The sequence below is a fragment of the Nyctereutes procyonoides genome, unplaced genomic scaffold (assembly GCF_905146905.1).
Source record: "Nyctereutes procyonoides isolate TBG_1078 unplaced genomic scaffold, NYPRO_anot_genome, whole genome shotgun sequence".
In the NCBI taxonomy this organism is placed as follows: Eukaryota; Metazoa; Chordata; class Mammalia; order Carnivora; family Canidae; genus Nyctereutes; species Nyctereutes procyonoides.
Window position 1 is genome coordinate 27313401 of NW_026575146.1, and position 15996 is coordinate 27329396.

General features: G+C 36.7%; 1 long non-coding RNA gene across 1 annotated transcript in view; it reads right to left on the reverse strand.

The window, feature by feature from the left end:
* LOC129500826 (uncharacterized) overlaps window positions 1–12083 on the reverse strand; it is a 31402-nt gene extending 19319 nt beyond the window's left edge. Inside the window, exon 1 of the long non-coding RNA XR_008662606.1 lies at window positions 12030–12083. This is a non-coding gene — a long non-coding RNA (uncharacterized LOC129500826). The remainder of the gene's footprint in view (window positions 1–12029) is intronic.
* Window positions 12084–15996: the final 3913 nt, after the last annotated feature.

Consider the following 15996-nt stretch of genomic DNA (forward strand, 5'->3'; position numbering starts at 1 on the left):
TGGCAGGCCCTGGATGGGAGCTTTCATTTTCTGTCCACTTCTTGAACTTGGTAGGGAAGAGTAGGCACTTAGTTGGCCAACATAATGTGAAAAGTACAGAGCTAGAAAGCTTTCCTGTAGGTTCTGTGGGAACTGACCTATGTTCTGGTTCTCCGAGGGCTTTTTATAGTCTTTGATTTAGATTTTGGGATCCATCAAATTCCTTTTTTAACTTTGTGGCATCTACAGATTTGGGTTCAGGGGAAGGACCAAACAGTCCATGACTGTTCATGATCTTACCCTGACCACTACACCAAATTTCAGCTTGGAATGTACTCATTTCCCCAAATCTCCTTGACATCTGGCTTTATCCTTATTATATTTTAGGTCCTAGGGCTGTCATTTCCTCAGAAAGCCAGACTCATAGATTAATATATTATTCCTTATACTTTTTTATATTATGTTGACAATTGGGATTTCTTTAATAACTAGCCATGTCTCTAGATGTTATGGTCCATGAGAACAAGGAATGTGTCTGCTCTTCTTGTTTACCTCCTTATCTATGACATCTATTATAATACCCATGCAATACCTGGGACTCCATGAATATTTTTCAAAGGAAAAAATAAGGAAAAAAGAAAAAAGGAAAAAGAAACTGATCTATTTTTGTAAAAGTGGAGTGCAATGTATATCTATTCAAGATCAATCTGCTTCTGAATTAGTCATATCTGTAATACATAAAAAGTGTGGAATCATAGACTGCTTTATCCTGGATGTGAAATGACATTTGGCCTTGTTTTATTAATATCTCATTAAACACCAAAAGTCAATGAATTTTCTGGAAAAGAAACATAATATGTTTCAACATGAAATAAAAATTAATTCTGTATTATCCACTGGAAGTGGATAATAAAGTGTTGATTGTGTATAAAACTATTATGAATAAGAGACTGTAGAATTCTCAGAATGTAAAGTATTCCTTACTTAAAAGTCTGGTAATCTATGTGAAGCATTAGTAAAAAGTAAACGTTTTTACTGAAAAAATGACCAAAGAAAACCAGTGAAGATTAAATAGTAGAGAAATTAAGAAAAAAAAGGAAATGATAGACACACTTTGAAGATCCTCCTTCTAAACATCTTAACAACTAGATAAGTTTTCCTCCCTCTCTGTTCTAACATATAAGTAAATTACTCAGATCATCACCTACATGTTTCCTAAACCAGATAGTTCAATCCTAGGCACATTTCTCAGTTGCTAGTTCATAAAGCATTTCAAATAACAGACTGTGTCAGGGCATAAAATGATGTTACAACCTCAGATTTCTTTTTTTTTTTTTTTTCCCTGAGGCATTAGGCTATGGTAGAAGCACTGGGTGCTTGCATGTTATCCTCTTATTTAATCCAATTTTCCCTTTCTGGTACAGTAACTTAATCTCAGAGACACATGTATAGTTACATGAACAGACAAGACTTCCTCCTCCTATCTCCTGCTCCGTTATCTAGTCTCCAGGGTTATCATGTTCATTTGTGATCTGCAACTAGAGGATGAAGTGAATTGCTTTACAGTGAAGCAAACAAGAAACTTTTTATCTCCCAAATCTCTCCTTTTCTCAATACTAATGTCTTTTACAATACAATTTTTCTTCAGTGCCAGCTTGTTTTGTTCTTTTTGCTTGCCATTGAGCCAACTTTCACTCCATCATGTCAAATGCACACTGTGGAAGTTATCAACTACCAATTAAGCAAGTTCCAAGTGCTAGGAAGGAAAACAAAACAAAGCTCTCAGCAGGCAAGGCTTATACTGATAGCTGGAAAGCACCAAATTAAAACTAATTCACATAACTTCAGAGCGTGACTCAGAGCTCCAGATCATGAGTCATGGGCTTTCACTGAGATAGGGCCGGCCATACACATGGAACAGCTTAGTGTATGCAAAAACAGGCTGAAAAATGCGTAAATCCATCATGGATAGATCACAGTGTTGCAAAAATGCATATTATGATTAGGACTGTCATGTCAATAAGGGTTAGCTGTACCTCTGAAGAAATCAGTATTTCAAGCAATCTAAAATAGAGTGTATTGTAAAATAGAGGCTTTATTTATACTGAACTTGTCACTATGACTATGAATTTCCAGCATGAGGAGGAGTTTGGGTAGTACTTTATGGAACAAATAAGCCACAGCCACTTGAAGACATGCGATGAGGAGAGAAGTGAAAGCAAGACACTCATGCTAAGTCATCTACGTGCTCATGGGCTTACTTTGACTATCTAGCCTGCCATCTGATTGGCCCAGGTCTATGGATATCAGACTCATTCTCTATCCTCCCTTGCCAGCCTTTTGGCATGAAACTGTATTTTCCAATTCCTCCATTTATCATGCCATGGACCGTATTGCTTTTTGCCATCCTTGGGTCCATTTTTGCCAACACTACTAGGGATGTTACTAGAAATCTAACTTACTCTGGAGTTTTAGCTCCAATTTGGTTTGTTGCTTATCTGCTATTTCCTCCCCCTTCAACCACATACATGTGCCCAAAGATTCTTTATTTTCTGACTACATGAGCTATGATAACCTCTCAGCCAGTATCAGTGATGGATTTTTTATGTATTTATTTTATTTTATTTATTATTATTTTTTGTGGTGGATTTTTTGAATAGATCTTATAGATAGAGTCTACTGGGTAGAGGAAATGGACCAAAGGATAGGGTTCCTAGGTAAATGGGAAATAAATTATGGGTTCAGAGATCTGGAAACAGTTGATTACAGTAATTGGACATACAGGTAAACAAGAAATTTTTTTTTTTAAGATGAGTGAGGATAAGTGGTTATAAAAGTGACTTAATAATAAGGCCACATAGGGAACAAACAAACAAACAAACAAAAACAGAAACAGGCTTATAAATACAGAGAAAAGACTGGTGGTTGCTAGAGGAGGGGGTGGGGGATGGGCAAAATAGGTGAAAGGGATTAAGATGTATAAACAAACAAAAAATAAGAAGGCCACACAGAGGATGACACTGAGAGGGGACAAGGGAATTTATGCTGCAGGACGTTGTAGGAATGTTGGTCTGAATTCTTGGTGGAAAAACACAAAAGATAAGAGATAATTAGGAACTTCTAATCTATGTTTCTTCCTTTGCTTAATTGCTATATCTGTGAATAGGGCAATCCCGGGCAAGAAAATGTAGTGGTGAAGAGAGCAGAGTTTGAATTCCAGCAAACTTGGTTTCAGGTCCCAGCTACTGGTCACCGTTACATGAACTTGGACAAGTGCAAACACTCTTTGGGCCTCTGCAAAACAGACTTAATAATTGTATCTACTTCTTTGAAATAGTTGTCTATTTCTATCCTAACTCCTAAACTCCCTCCCATCAAGGGCTTGCCCCCATCATGCCATCCACTCTTGTTGCGGTCACCAGTAACATCCACGGTGCTAACTGCACATAGGGCCAGTTCTCAGGACTCATCTTACTTAACGTATCAGCTGCATTTGGCAGAGTTAAAGTATCTTTCCTTCTAGATATATATTTTTTCCTTAGTTTTGAAGATATCTTACTTTCCTGGTTTTTCCACCTCTGCCACTGGTTGCTACTTCTTGCTTTCATCTTACTGGTCCCCCCCTCCGCCACCCCCCGGCCAAAAATGTTGAAGTGCCTCAGAGTTTAGTTCCTTTTCTTCTCCATATACATCCCCTCCCTTAGCCGTCTAATCCATCTTGCCGATTTAAATTCTGTGTATGTGCCATAGACTCCCAAATTTATATCTTTAGCCCAGACCTCTCTCCTGTACATCAAACTGCCTGCTGAAAACCTCTATTTGGATGGCTAATGAAGATCTCAAAATTGACATGTCCAAAATGAAACTTCTGGTCTTCTCCTCCAATCTCTTCTGCCTGTCATCTCTTGCCCTGTCATTTGATGATGATTCCAGCCCCATGGTCTGGAGTAATCTTTTCCCTGCTCTTTCTCTCATAACCCACATTTAATCCATTAGCTAATGCTGTTGGATCTACCTTCAAAATACACCTGATCAATTCTTAACACTAGGGATCCCTGGGTGGCGCAGCGGTTTAGCGCCTGCCTTTGGCCCAGGGCGTGATCCTGGAGACCTGGGATCGAATCCCACATTGGGCTCCCGGTGCATGGAGCCTGCTTCTGCCTATGTCTCTGCCTCTCTCTCTCTCTCTCTCTCTGTGACTATCATAGATAAATAAAAATTAAAAAAAAAAATTCTTAACACTACCTGTGGTCCTACCCTGGTCCAAAACCCATGATCTTCACCTAGATTATTGCAATAGTTTCCCAGTGAGTTTCCCTGCTACTACCTTTGTCCCACTGCAGTTTCATCTTCATACAGAGAGTAGTCTCTAAGTCATATCACGTCAGTCCTCTGCTTAAAGCCTTCCAATGGCTTCACATCTCATGCAGAGTAAATCCAACTCCTACAAGGACAACCCCACCCCTCACCCTAGTATTTCTCTGACTTCATTTCTTTCTCTAATCCCTGCCTTGATCTCTCATTTTCATCACATTAGCCTCCCAGTGTTACTTGAACATGCCAAGCATGTCCCTGTCTTATGCCTTTGCACTGGTTGCTTCTAAAAGCATTCTTTTCTCCAGATATTCTCATGACTGACTTTCTTTATAAACTTTTGAGGTGTGTTATATTACAAACTCAGTGTGCTTTACCCTGATCATCTTATTTAAAACTGCAAACTGCCTCACCTCTGGCATCCTTATTCTTCCCTTTAAACTGCTCTATCCTTCCACAGCATTCATCATTCTCTTAAAAAAAAAAACTACTTAATTTGTTTATTTATTACAATTATTGTTTATTATTCAATTTTTCCCAGTAGTATCTAAGCTCCAATATGAAAGCAATTTTTATCCATTTCATTCATTGCTATCTCCCACACACCTAGAAAAGTACTCGGCACACAGTAGGCATTTAATATTTGTTAACTTGAATAAGTAGATGCCATATTGGTTTTTGACCTTTTAACAACATAATCTTAAACATACATTAATATAGGGCGTGGCACATGGGGCTATAAAGATGATGACTATGAGCAAATATGTAGGGTAAAAAAAGTTCATGTTTCCAGTCTTTTCTCAATGCCTTTCACTAAATATGCTGCTCATTTTCATTGCTTAAGACCCAGACAGTGGCATACTCCATGGGTAGAGTTTAATAAATTTAATCTTTAAAGCAGTTGCATAAAATAGATGACCTATAACTTTGTCGATTATTTGATAATATATGTTATCTTCTAAAAGCTTTCCACTTTGAGAGAAGAAAGTAATCTTTAGGCAAAGGAACATATTTCAAATCAGCTTTTGAGGTTTCAATGAGCTGAATGAAAATGTTATTCTAAGGAAAGAGAAATTTTTATGATACATCTAAAATCAGACTCTGTGTGTGTATGTGTGTGTGTGTTTGTGTGTGGTAAGGTGATTCTGTTTCACTTATGGCTAAGGATTACCTTATATATAAAAAGATCTTTGAAGAAGATTAGTGCAAAGAAAGTTCATGATTCTAAGTACTTCATTTGTTGATAAATAGTCTGATAACATTCAGTCCACTTTGAATAAGCAGGTGCATGGTTTGACATCTTTCCTTATAAAATTGAACACATTCAGTTCCATTTTTTTCCCAAAAGTATGAAGATCCATTGGGAAGTCACTGATCCATAACCTGAAGAACTTCTCTGTGAACAATTATTTTCACTATCTGTTGGCTTTAATACATTTCATTGAATTTTAAGCTAAACAAATAAAGATTCTACACGTGGCTGAAGATGATGGATAAGAAAGGTAAGCATCATGCAAGCCCACTGAATCACTGTATTATGAATTTATTATTGAACATTACTTGACGTCTATTATATTATAAGCAGTGTATTAGAGAACTAAGATATAGTCCCTGGCCTCAAGTAGCTATAGACAAAATTAAGATAAAATATAAAAGATATGACAAATTAAATGTGTACAGATGCCATGTAAGAAAGATGAGGCATGACTACTTCTGATGAAAGGGTTAGAGAAGGAATGATCTGAGCCTAGCTAGAGAAGTATGAGTAGAATTTTATCAGAGACAAAGGGACATTATAGGCTAAGGAAAGTAGAAAATTAAATCCATGGAAAGCATAAGGAAGAAGTTAGTGTAAAAAGCAAGAAGAGAAGGGTTGATTTGTGATTGGAAATCAGAAAATGGTAGAACTGATAAATCAATTGACTAGTTCTTTGGGAGAAAAACAAGAACAAGGTAACAATATACTTGTATCTAATTCAATCAAGAAGGGGTATGCTTAAGCTGCAAATAAGTATGAAGGAAATGAAAGGAATTCTATGAGATTACTTTATTTCTCAATTCCATGCGAAAAAACACAAAAATATGGAAATCTAAATTTAAAGGGATAATTCTGGGGGAAAATGTAATTTACTAAAACTGATTCTAGAAGAGTTAGAAACATTTTCAATAGTTTCAAACAAAATTAAAAAATATTTTGTAATTTGCAAATTCAATTCTTGATAAAAGTTTAAAATAGGGATAGATGCTTTTGTGATATAATAAAATATATGTTTCAACACCAGTGCTAGGATTAGGCTTAAGGGTGAAACACTAGGGCAGCCCGGGTGGTTCAGCAGTGTAGCCCCTGCCTCAGTCCAGGTTGTGATCCTGGAGACCCGGGATTGAGTCCCACGTCAGGCTCCCTGCATGGAGCCTGCTTCTCCCTCTGCCTGTGTCTCTGCCTCTCTCTCTCGTGCTCTGTGTCTCTCATGAATAAATAAATAAAATTTAAAAAAAAGGGGGTGAAACACTAGAAGAAGTTGCATTAAAGTCAGGAATGACCACTGTAGTTTCTAACATTTAATATTCAACTGGATGCCTAATCTAATGAGAAGATAAAAGGAAGAAATTAGACTTACAAATATTAGAAAGGAAGAGATAAAGTTACCAATATTTGTAGATAATTTGATTGTCTAGCTGGACAACCCAAGAAAATTGTTAAAAATAAAAACAAACGGATGCCTGGGTGGCTCAGTGGTTGAACGTCTGCCTTTGGCTCAGGTTGTGATCCTGGGGTCCAGATCGAATCCTGCATCAGGCTCCCTGCAGGGAGACTGCTTCTCCTTCTGCCTATGTCTCTGTGTCTCTCTGTGTGTCTCTCATGAATAAATAAATAAAAAATCTTAAAAAAAATAAAACCAAATAAACTCCAAATTTAAAAACAGTAAGGCAACTCACTAATTTTTCTGGAACAAAATCAGTCACTGTCATTCAGGCAACAATCAGAAAATATTTGAGGAAGACTCTATCTCCATGCCATCAAAACAATTAAATACTTAGAATAAACTTTAAGTGATAGGTACAAGATCAATACAAAGAAAACTTTAAATCAATATTGAGGGATGCCCTCCAAAAAGACATGAAAAAATAGGAAAAAAGTATCGCATACTTAGATAATAAAACTTAACATCAAACATGTCACTTCTCACTAAGGTATAATCCATAAATTTAGTGTTATTCAAATAAAAAATAGCTGAAAGTAGACAAGATGATTCTCAAGTTCACTGAAAATATGTAAGAATAGTCAGAAAACAGTAAGAGAAAAGTGAAATTAATGGTGGTGGGTGTTAATAATTCTACAATTCTACAAGAACATGTTATAAAAGTATAAGAACTAAAATAATATAATAGTCCCTTTACTAGACATTTCAATGAAGAGAACAGCAAATCTAGAAAAAAAATCTATCATTTTTTTACATCACATATAGTACATAGTATGCCATAAAAGTGACATTTTGTATCAGAAGAGAAACACTATTTTTGAAGTATAAGTGACACTGGAAACTTATGCAGACTTCATTCTTTACATTAAAATGAATTCCTGATGTTTCATAGCTTGAAATGTTTAAAAAAAATCATAACATGCTACAATAAGATCCCACCATAAAACAAGTGATATATCAAAATTCAGTTATTTAACATGTGGGATTAATATATATTACTATGAGATTAATGAAGTGACCTAACCAGCAATAAACCTACAAAACCAGTTGGCCCAAACTTCTGTAATAACCAGTATGCTGTCTATACTGTCTTGGCTATGGTTTGTCATCTTCTGATGGCAGTAGTTCATGTCTGCTTAAATACTGATGGGGAAGACTCTTGGTCTATGGCTGGTGGCAGCAATCCTAGCATTTTGGAGAATAGTTGGCACCCACTTTGTGTGCTCCCTCTGGGGAGAATAGGAACAGAGAATACTTCCACAGAGTTGCCTGCTAATTGCTTGCTATATATAGTTGTTATATATAGTTATTAAATATATATATATTAAGTATATATATATATTTAGTAACTGACAAGAACTACTGCCATCAAAAGATGACAAACCAAAGCCAAGACAGTATAGAGATATATATATATAATAATTGAAAAGTCAACAATATCCTGACAGAAGTATAGTCATAGTATAGTCATAGGATAGGAACACAAGGTTTACAGAAAACAACAAAATGTTCAAAGTGGGGTGCCTGGGTGGCTCAGCTGGTTAAGCATCTGCCTTCAGCTCAGGTCATGATCCCATGGTCCCGGGATTGAGTCCCAAGTAGGGATCTCAGTGGAGAGTCCGTTTCTCCCTCTACCCTTCCCCCCTGCTGTGATCTCTCTTTCTCCCTCATGCTCTCTCTCAAATAAATAAAATCTTTATAAAAAAATGTTTAATATGTGTGTATGTAAAGACTTATTTATTATACGTGAAATGAAAATTAAAATGACACTAAGATCTCATGTTTTATTTATCAAATGTTAAATATAAAATCTTTCATGATATACTCTGTGGGCATAAGGGTGGAGAAACATTAGCTCTCATACTTTTTTTTAACACATTGTCACTGAGAATGTAAATTTTCAGGGGTTCTGTTTGGCAAGATCTATAAAAATTACAAATGCACATATTCTTTGATCCAGCATTTCCACTTCTGGGACTGTATTTTACAAATACACTGTGTAAATGATTTATATACAAATTTATTCATTGAAGTATTTTCTGTAATTGTAAAAGATTGAAACAACCTAAATGTCGTCTAATAGGGAGTGGTCAAATAAATGATTATACATTCATACAATGGACTATCATGCAGCTGTGAAAGAAGATGGGTAATCTATATACTGATAGGATTTCCAAGATACACGATTAAGTGTAAAATTCAGGGCTCAAATGAAATGCATAATATATGCCCCATTTTGATTAAAAAAAAAAAAGAAAATATAGGGACACCTGGGTAGCTCATCAGTTTGGCGCCTGCCTTCGGCCCAGGGAGTGATCCTGGAGAACCAGGATCGAGTCCCATGTCAGGTTCCCAGCATGGAGCCTGCTTCTCCCTCTGCCTCTCTCTCTGCTTGTGTCTCTGCCTCTCTCTCTGTATCTCTCATGAATAAATAAATAAAATCTTAAAAAAAATAAATATATTTTCTATTTGTTTCATGTAACATATATCCATATATATTTTGTACATACATTTCATAATTATACCTAAAATATCCCAGAAAAGATATACAAGAAGCAGGAGGCTTAATGCCATCAGTCTGGGTAATGGATTATTGACAGGACTTTTCACTTCTGTCTTTGTATTTTGAATCTTGACAGTATGAACCATAAAAAATTAAAGTGTAAAAATGGTTTTATTACTAGCATAGTTTATAAACTACACATCTTAATTTAACTTTTGTATTTTAAAGAAGAAGTAAACAAGACTCAGGACAGTGATAACAGATTTTTCCAGCTTTCTGCAGACAGGACCACAGCTAGATCCTCTCAGTTCATGGCAAAATCTACAATACCAAAAGAAAGTAAACTTATATATATATAAGAAAGTAAACGTTATACATATCATAAAGAACTCAGTTAAGGAAACAAAACCAAAATTAATCATATATTTTAATTTGAGATTATGCTCTATGTATGTCTGGTACAAAATATTCTGAAAATGTTGCCACCTCTCCTCCATGAGGATGTCCATTATTTTCTCTTTTAAAAAATTTTATTAATTCATTCATGAGAGACATAGAGAGAGGCAGAGACATAGGCAGAGAGAGAAACAGGCTCCATGCAAGGAGCTCGACACAGAACTTGATCCCAGGACCCCAGGATCATGACCTGAGTCAAAGGCAGAAGCTCAACCACTAAGCCAACCAGGTGCCCCTATTTCTTTATCTTTGTGGCACTTTTCAATAGTGGTGACAGAAATTGAGACTTCTTTATCTTTCAGGTTCTCTTTTATGATCAAAACCTTTTATTTGTGAGATAACTACACAAAGTCAGAAAAGATTATCTGTATCTGTGGAACAGAGATTTCCTCCATGCCAGTTGACACCATTTCCTTTAAGACTTGGATCCAAACTCAACTTTTCAAACACATTAGCATTTCTTGTCTTTCCTGAATTATTTCCTCCCTGATTGTGCTTTAATTCTATGTCACTTCAACTCTCAAAACTATAATTGATGCAGTGTCCTTCCTTTCAATTAAACTGTACAAATATTTAATGAAGTTGCAACCATTTTCCTGTTACCATGTTTGGGACTTGAGATAAAAGGGTAAATGATAAAATCTTCTCCCTTCAAGAAACTCAGCTCAATCTCTAGATGATCTTAGTGATGAGATATATGAGTGTGAAGGATTCCTGATTTTGTGAGCTACTAAGACCTAGGGAAAGTAGGAGAAACAAGTCAGAGGACATAGAGAATATACATCAACTTGCAATTTTTAAAGATCTTGTGGGACACATACATGGATTTATCCAGAAGGCAAAGAAAAACACAACTCTGAAGCTTAAGCAAGAGTTTGGGATAAAAAAAATAGAGATGTTGGACACATTACCTAATGGGTGTTAAGTTGAAGAGTGGGCCCTGGAATTGGTGGGAAAGGTTACTGATGTCCACGGAAGATTATAAGCAAAAGAGAAGAAAGTGTGAGCAGAATTTAGGAAGTGGTCAGAGGAGGAAAAGGCAATGAAAGTTACTCATTCTTTTTTATGCCAAAGAATTTAAAAATTCTTCTAAGAGAGGGGCATCTGGGTGACTCAGCTATTTAAGCTTCCTACTCTTGATTTCAGTTTGGGTCATGATCTCAGGGTTGTGAGATTAAGCCCTGAGTTGTTGGGCATTTTGTTCAGCAGGGAGTCTGCTTGAAATTCTTTCTCTCTCCCTCTCCCTCTGCCCCTTCCCCTTGCTCTCTCTCAAATAAATAAATAAAAACATCTTTTAAAAAAATTCCTCTAAGAACAGTGTTTCTTTTATTTCTTCCATACCAAATTTCCAAGGCATAAGTACAGTGTATGCAACAAGTATGTAATAATTGGTTGCTGAGTGGATGACCTAATGTCATGTGTCAGACTCTACGTTTGCCTATTAACAATATTTCTGAAGGCTAGATGAAGGCCTTAGGAACCTAGTATCAAATACCAATATTATCAATAAATCAAAGTAAATAGGAATATTAAGAACTGACCTTCTTGAGGTTTTTTTTTTTAACCTAAAATCTACTTATTTTTAAAAAAGACTATTCAGACATAACCTACTACTCACATGCATTTTCCTAGGGTTTTAAGGGTTATATATTAACATTTCTATGGATATTTTACTCCTTTTTTTTTTTGGCCTAATATTTTGGGCTCTTTTTCTCACATTAGAACATTAGTCCTAATTATTTTTAAATATCTGAAAAACTTCTGGCTTTTGTATATAATGCCATTTATATGGCTCTTGCCAACCATAATAACACTTGGAAGGTCATATCATAAATGCCTTTAGTACCTTTCTAGGAAAAAGAGTCTGACTACAGTGACTCTTCGCTACTTGTAGCTTATGTTAGAAGCCAGGCTAATTGAATGAAAGGCAACTCTCTTCAATTGTGTAAGTTGTGTGATTGTTGCCTCATCAGATCATAGAATAAACAAAAGACCAAAATTCTGCATGGATTATTAATTAAGTGAAAAGCGGAAAACTAAAATCAGTTACAGGAAAGATGGCTATGGTTACTCACATGGCAGCTGGATGACCTTCAGACCAAGAAGACTATGCAGATGTGTTGAAAGAGATGGAAGAAGAAAAGCATAATATTTGTTGGACCCGGTGGCATCTTACAGGACTCAGGCTCATAATTTCCTACGTGACTCAGCGGTATTACACAACAGTGCTTTGAGAAACCCAGTTCCTTAAGACAACTCCAAAGTACTAAATGGTGCTTTGCTGATCTACGTTATTATAATTCTTCCCCAGTTTCCCCAAATACACTCCAGAATCATGTGTTTACCTGCTGGATAGACTACTTTTTATTTCATTGAAAAATGTCTTAAGAGCTCTTACTACACCACACACATTGATCTATTTAATTTTTTTTGTAGGTCTAACTAGGGAGGAGTCAGAGCCATTAACCCTTCAGTATTTCCTGTGCTATTTTGAGTTTCTTCAAAAATATTTTTTTTTAGTCATGTGCTGAAAATGAATTTCAGCCAAATAATTATTCTTCATTCAGGAAGAGGTTGAAAGTGTGGTGAACTTAAAATTAAAGGGAAAAAAATTAAGCAAAGCTGTTGTAATCCCCAACGGCAAAACTTCAATCCAGAAAAGTGGATTCCTTTTCAATTTACAGCAAAAAAACAACCTTGAGAAAATAAACATCGTGGCTTACACAAGTTTCCATCACTAAAAGTTGTTTTTCGCTAAAAAAACCCAAACCACAAATATGTGTAAGATGTGATAGGGAATAGAGTTCTGATATTTGTTTGTTCTATCAAATTCATTGGCTTTTGTTTACTGCTACATAAATAACTTTATCAGGAACTAGGAACAAAGGCAATTAATGACTTCACATTCACAATGGGAAGGTTGGTGTTTCTCACTTCTAAGGATTTAGCACTAGGTAAATCTTTGTTAGGGCTGATAATTAATAATTTACAGTAAAAAGCATAAATCATATTGTGTCAGGAGTTTAGCTTTCCTGGGAAATACACATACTGACTAGCACTGTGTCTGTTTACTCATTTTTCTTCGTTATGTTAATAAAATTTAGGATGTTGTCACTAGAAGTAAGTGTTTAGTTTGCTAACATTCCTTTAGGAAATATACTATGTTTAGACAGACTTTTAAAACAATCAGCATCCGGACCAAACATCTGATAAACTGTAAAGCAGGAATAGGTACTTTAATTTTAGATAGCGTAACGATGACTTATTTCCTCTCAGTGCAGGTCCCTGGTTTCTTTTCTCGAGGACCAGTGCTGGGCGGAAAGGCATTACAACTGAGCTTTGAACAGGCTAGGGAAAGATATTCAGTAATACTTTTCATCTGAGTCAGAACCTCACCTTGTCTCCAGGCTAATGGAGCCCCAACTTTTTTCTAGTGAGGTGGCAATTGACTGAAGGAGTTCGTTGCTTTATTTGTGTGCCAAAAGTATGCTTTGGGAATAACTGATTCTTCCATTTAAGTCAGTTTATTTTTATTTTTATTTTATTTTATTTTTTGAGTAAAGATTTCTTTTTTAAAGATTTTATTCGTTTATTTATGAGAGGCACAGAGAGAGAGAGGAGAGAGAGAGGCAGAGACTAGGCAGAGGGAGAAGCAGTCCATGCAGGAAGCCTGATGGGGGACTTGATCCTGGGATCCCAGGATCATATCCTGGGCTGAAGGCAGACTCTTAACTGCTGAGCCACCCAGGTGTCCCCATTTAAGTCAATTCAAAGAATCTGAGAAAGTTTGTGTATCTAGTGAGGTAGCAATTGGTGATATTTCTGAAATTTGTATTAGAAAAACATTTTCTTTTTTAAAAAATTTATTTATTTATTTATTTATTTATTTATTTATTTATTTATTTATTATTATTGAGAGACACACACAGAGAGAGGCAGAGATACAAGCAGAGGGAGAAGTAGTGTCACTGCAGGGAGCCCGATGTGGGACTCCATCCCAGGACCCTGTGGTCACAACCTGAGCCAAAGGTAGATGCCCAACCACTGATCAACCCAGGCATCCCTCTTTTTTTTTTTTTTTTTTAAGATTTTTATTTTATTTATTTATTTGAGAGAGAGTGAGAAAGATCACAGAGGGAGAGGGAGAAGCAGGCTTGTCACTGAGCAGGGATCCTGACGTAGGGCTCGATCCCAGGACCCTGGGATCATGACCTGAGCTGAAGGCAGACCCTCAACTGACTGAGCCACCTGGGGAAACCCTAGAAAAACATTTTCAAAGACATTCATATGCATCTCCTTTACTCTTGTTCTCCTGCTACAACAACGTAGGGATTTCTACCACTAGGTTTGAAAAAAAATGAGGAGCGGTAAAGTTAGATCACTGCCTCTCCTTCTTTTTCCATTCCCTTCAGATCTCCACCAAAGGCTCTTACATGGTGCGGATGTTAATTTGCCACAAAACAGCCATTGTGCTTGTCCACATCGTAGCATTAAATGATTGTGTGAAAATTCTAGCCTCTATTGTTCCTTGATTGGGAAAGCCTTTGAAAACCAGGACTTCAAAAAGGTGTGATGGCCAATTGTTTGAGCTCCTGTGAAGGAATTCTCCCAATTATTCATAGAACACAGTGTTGTGATGTTAGAAACTCAAATGCTTTCCACACAGGATGTTAGTGCATGCACACGTCTGCTGCTGTGATGTGGGAAGTACAATGCCTTCAGGTCTGTAAGGATATCAGCAGTAAACAGGATGCTCACTAACAGCTATGGACGCAGTGCCTCTCGCTGTGGAGAGAGAAAAGTTTGCAAGATCTTAGTGCCGCTGGAGTAACTATAAAGAATACGTTCAAATCCTTTACCGAATATTCCGTATATACTCCGCATATGACCCAAACACAAAATCCTGTTTTAGACCATAGACATTAAGAAAATTGTAGAATGGCCTTCAAATATTCCAAGCATAGCACATATGTAAGTTATGTAAGTATTTTTTTTTTTTTGAAGGAGCACTTCATTTTATGATAACAAAAAACAAAACATAAAGAGAGGTCTGATCTGGTTATTCCTGAATTCACTTCAGGGCAAAGATAGTAAGAGTTTAACGATTCTATACAGTATACAGAAACAGCTTTTTGGCTGATTTAAAGACAAAGTTTAGGGATCCCTGGGTGGTGCAGCGGTTTGGCGCTTGCCTTTGGCCCAGGGTGCAGTCCTGGAGACCCGGGATCGAATCCCACATCAGGATCCCGGTGCATGGAGCCTGCTTCTCCCTCTGCCTGTGTCTCTGCCTCTCTCTCTCTCTCTGTGTGTGTGTGTGTGTGTGTGTGTGTGTGACTATCATAAATAAATAAAAATTAAAAAAAATAAAGACAAAGTTTATCTGTGCTTTAACTTTACTGAAATTTTACAGTTTTATCATTATGACAGGACACAAGCATTTATTATTTAGTAGGGTTTCTATAGCTCTCACCATTGAGCTCATAATTATTGACCTTTCCATCACTTTTGGAAAGATGCAAGTAAGCAACCCATTAATAAATTGTCTTTAGTTGGGACTTGCTGCCTGGGAAAGCCAAGGGAAGGCATTCTAGGCTTTACACCTATTCTTAGGAGTTGTCTCTCAGAGATCCTTATTAATAGCTAGTACTTGATTGTGGTCTCTCTTAATTCTTCTTTAAAATTTTCTAAATGATTAATTTATTTACTAGAGAGAGAGAGAGAGAGAGAGAGTGCCTATGTGCATGCAGGGAAGGAGTAGAGGGAGAGACTCAAGCAGATTCCCCCTGAGTGCAGAGTCTGAAGCAGGGCTGGATCTCACAACCCATGAGATCATGACCTGAGCTGAAGCCAAGAGTCTGATGCTTAACTCAACCACCTAGTGTCCCTCTCTAAATTCTTTTTAAAGGCAGAAATAGGGTGATAAATCTAAGCAAAGTAATAAGAAATCCAACCTTCCAAAGAAATGCTTTCTCCCATCCAACTCCCCAAATCATTATTACTGTCCTTAGGCTTCCTCCTTCCCTCTCTGTATTTTGCCACGGC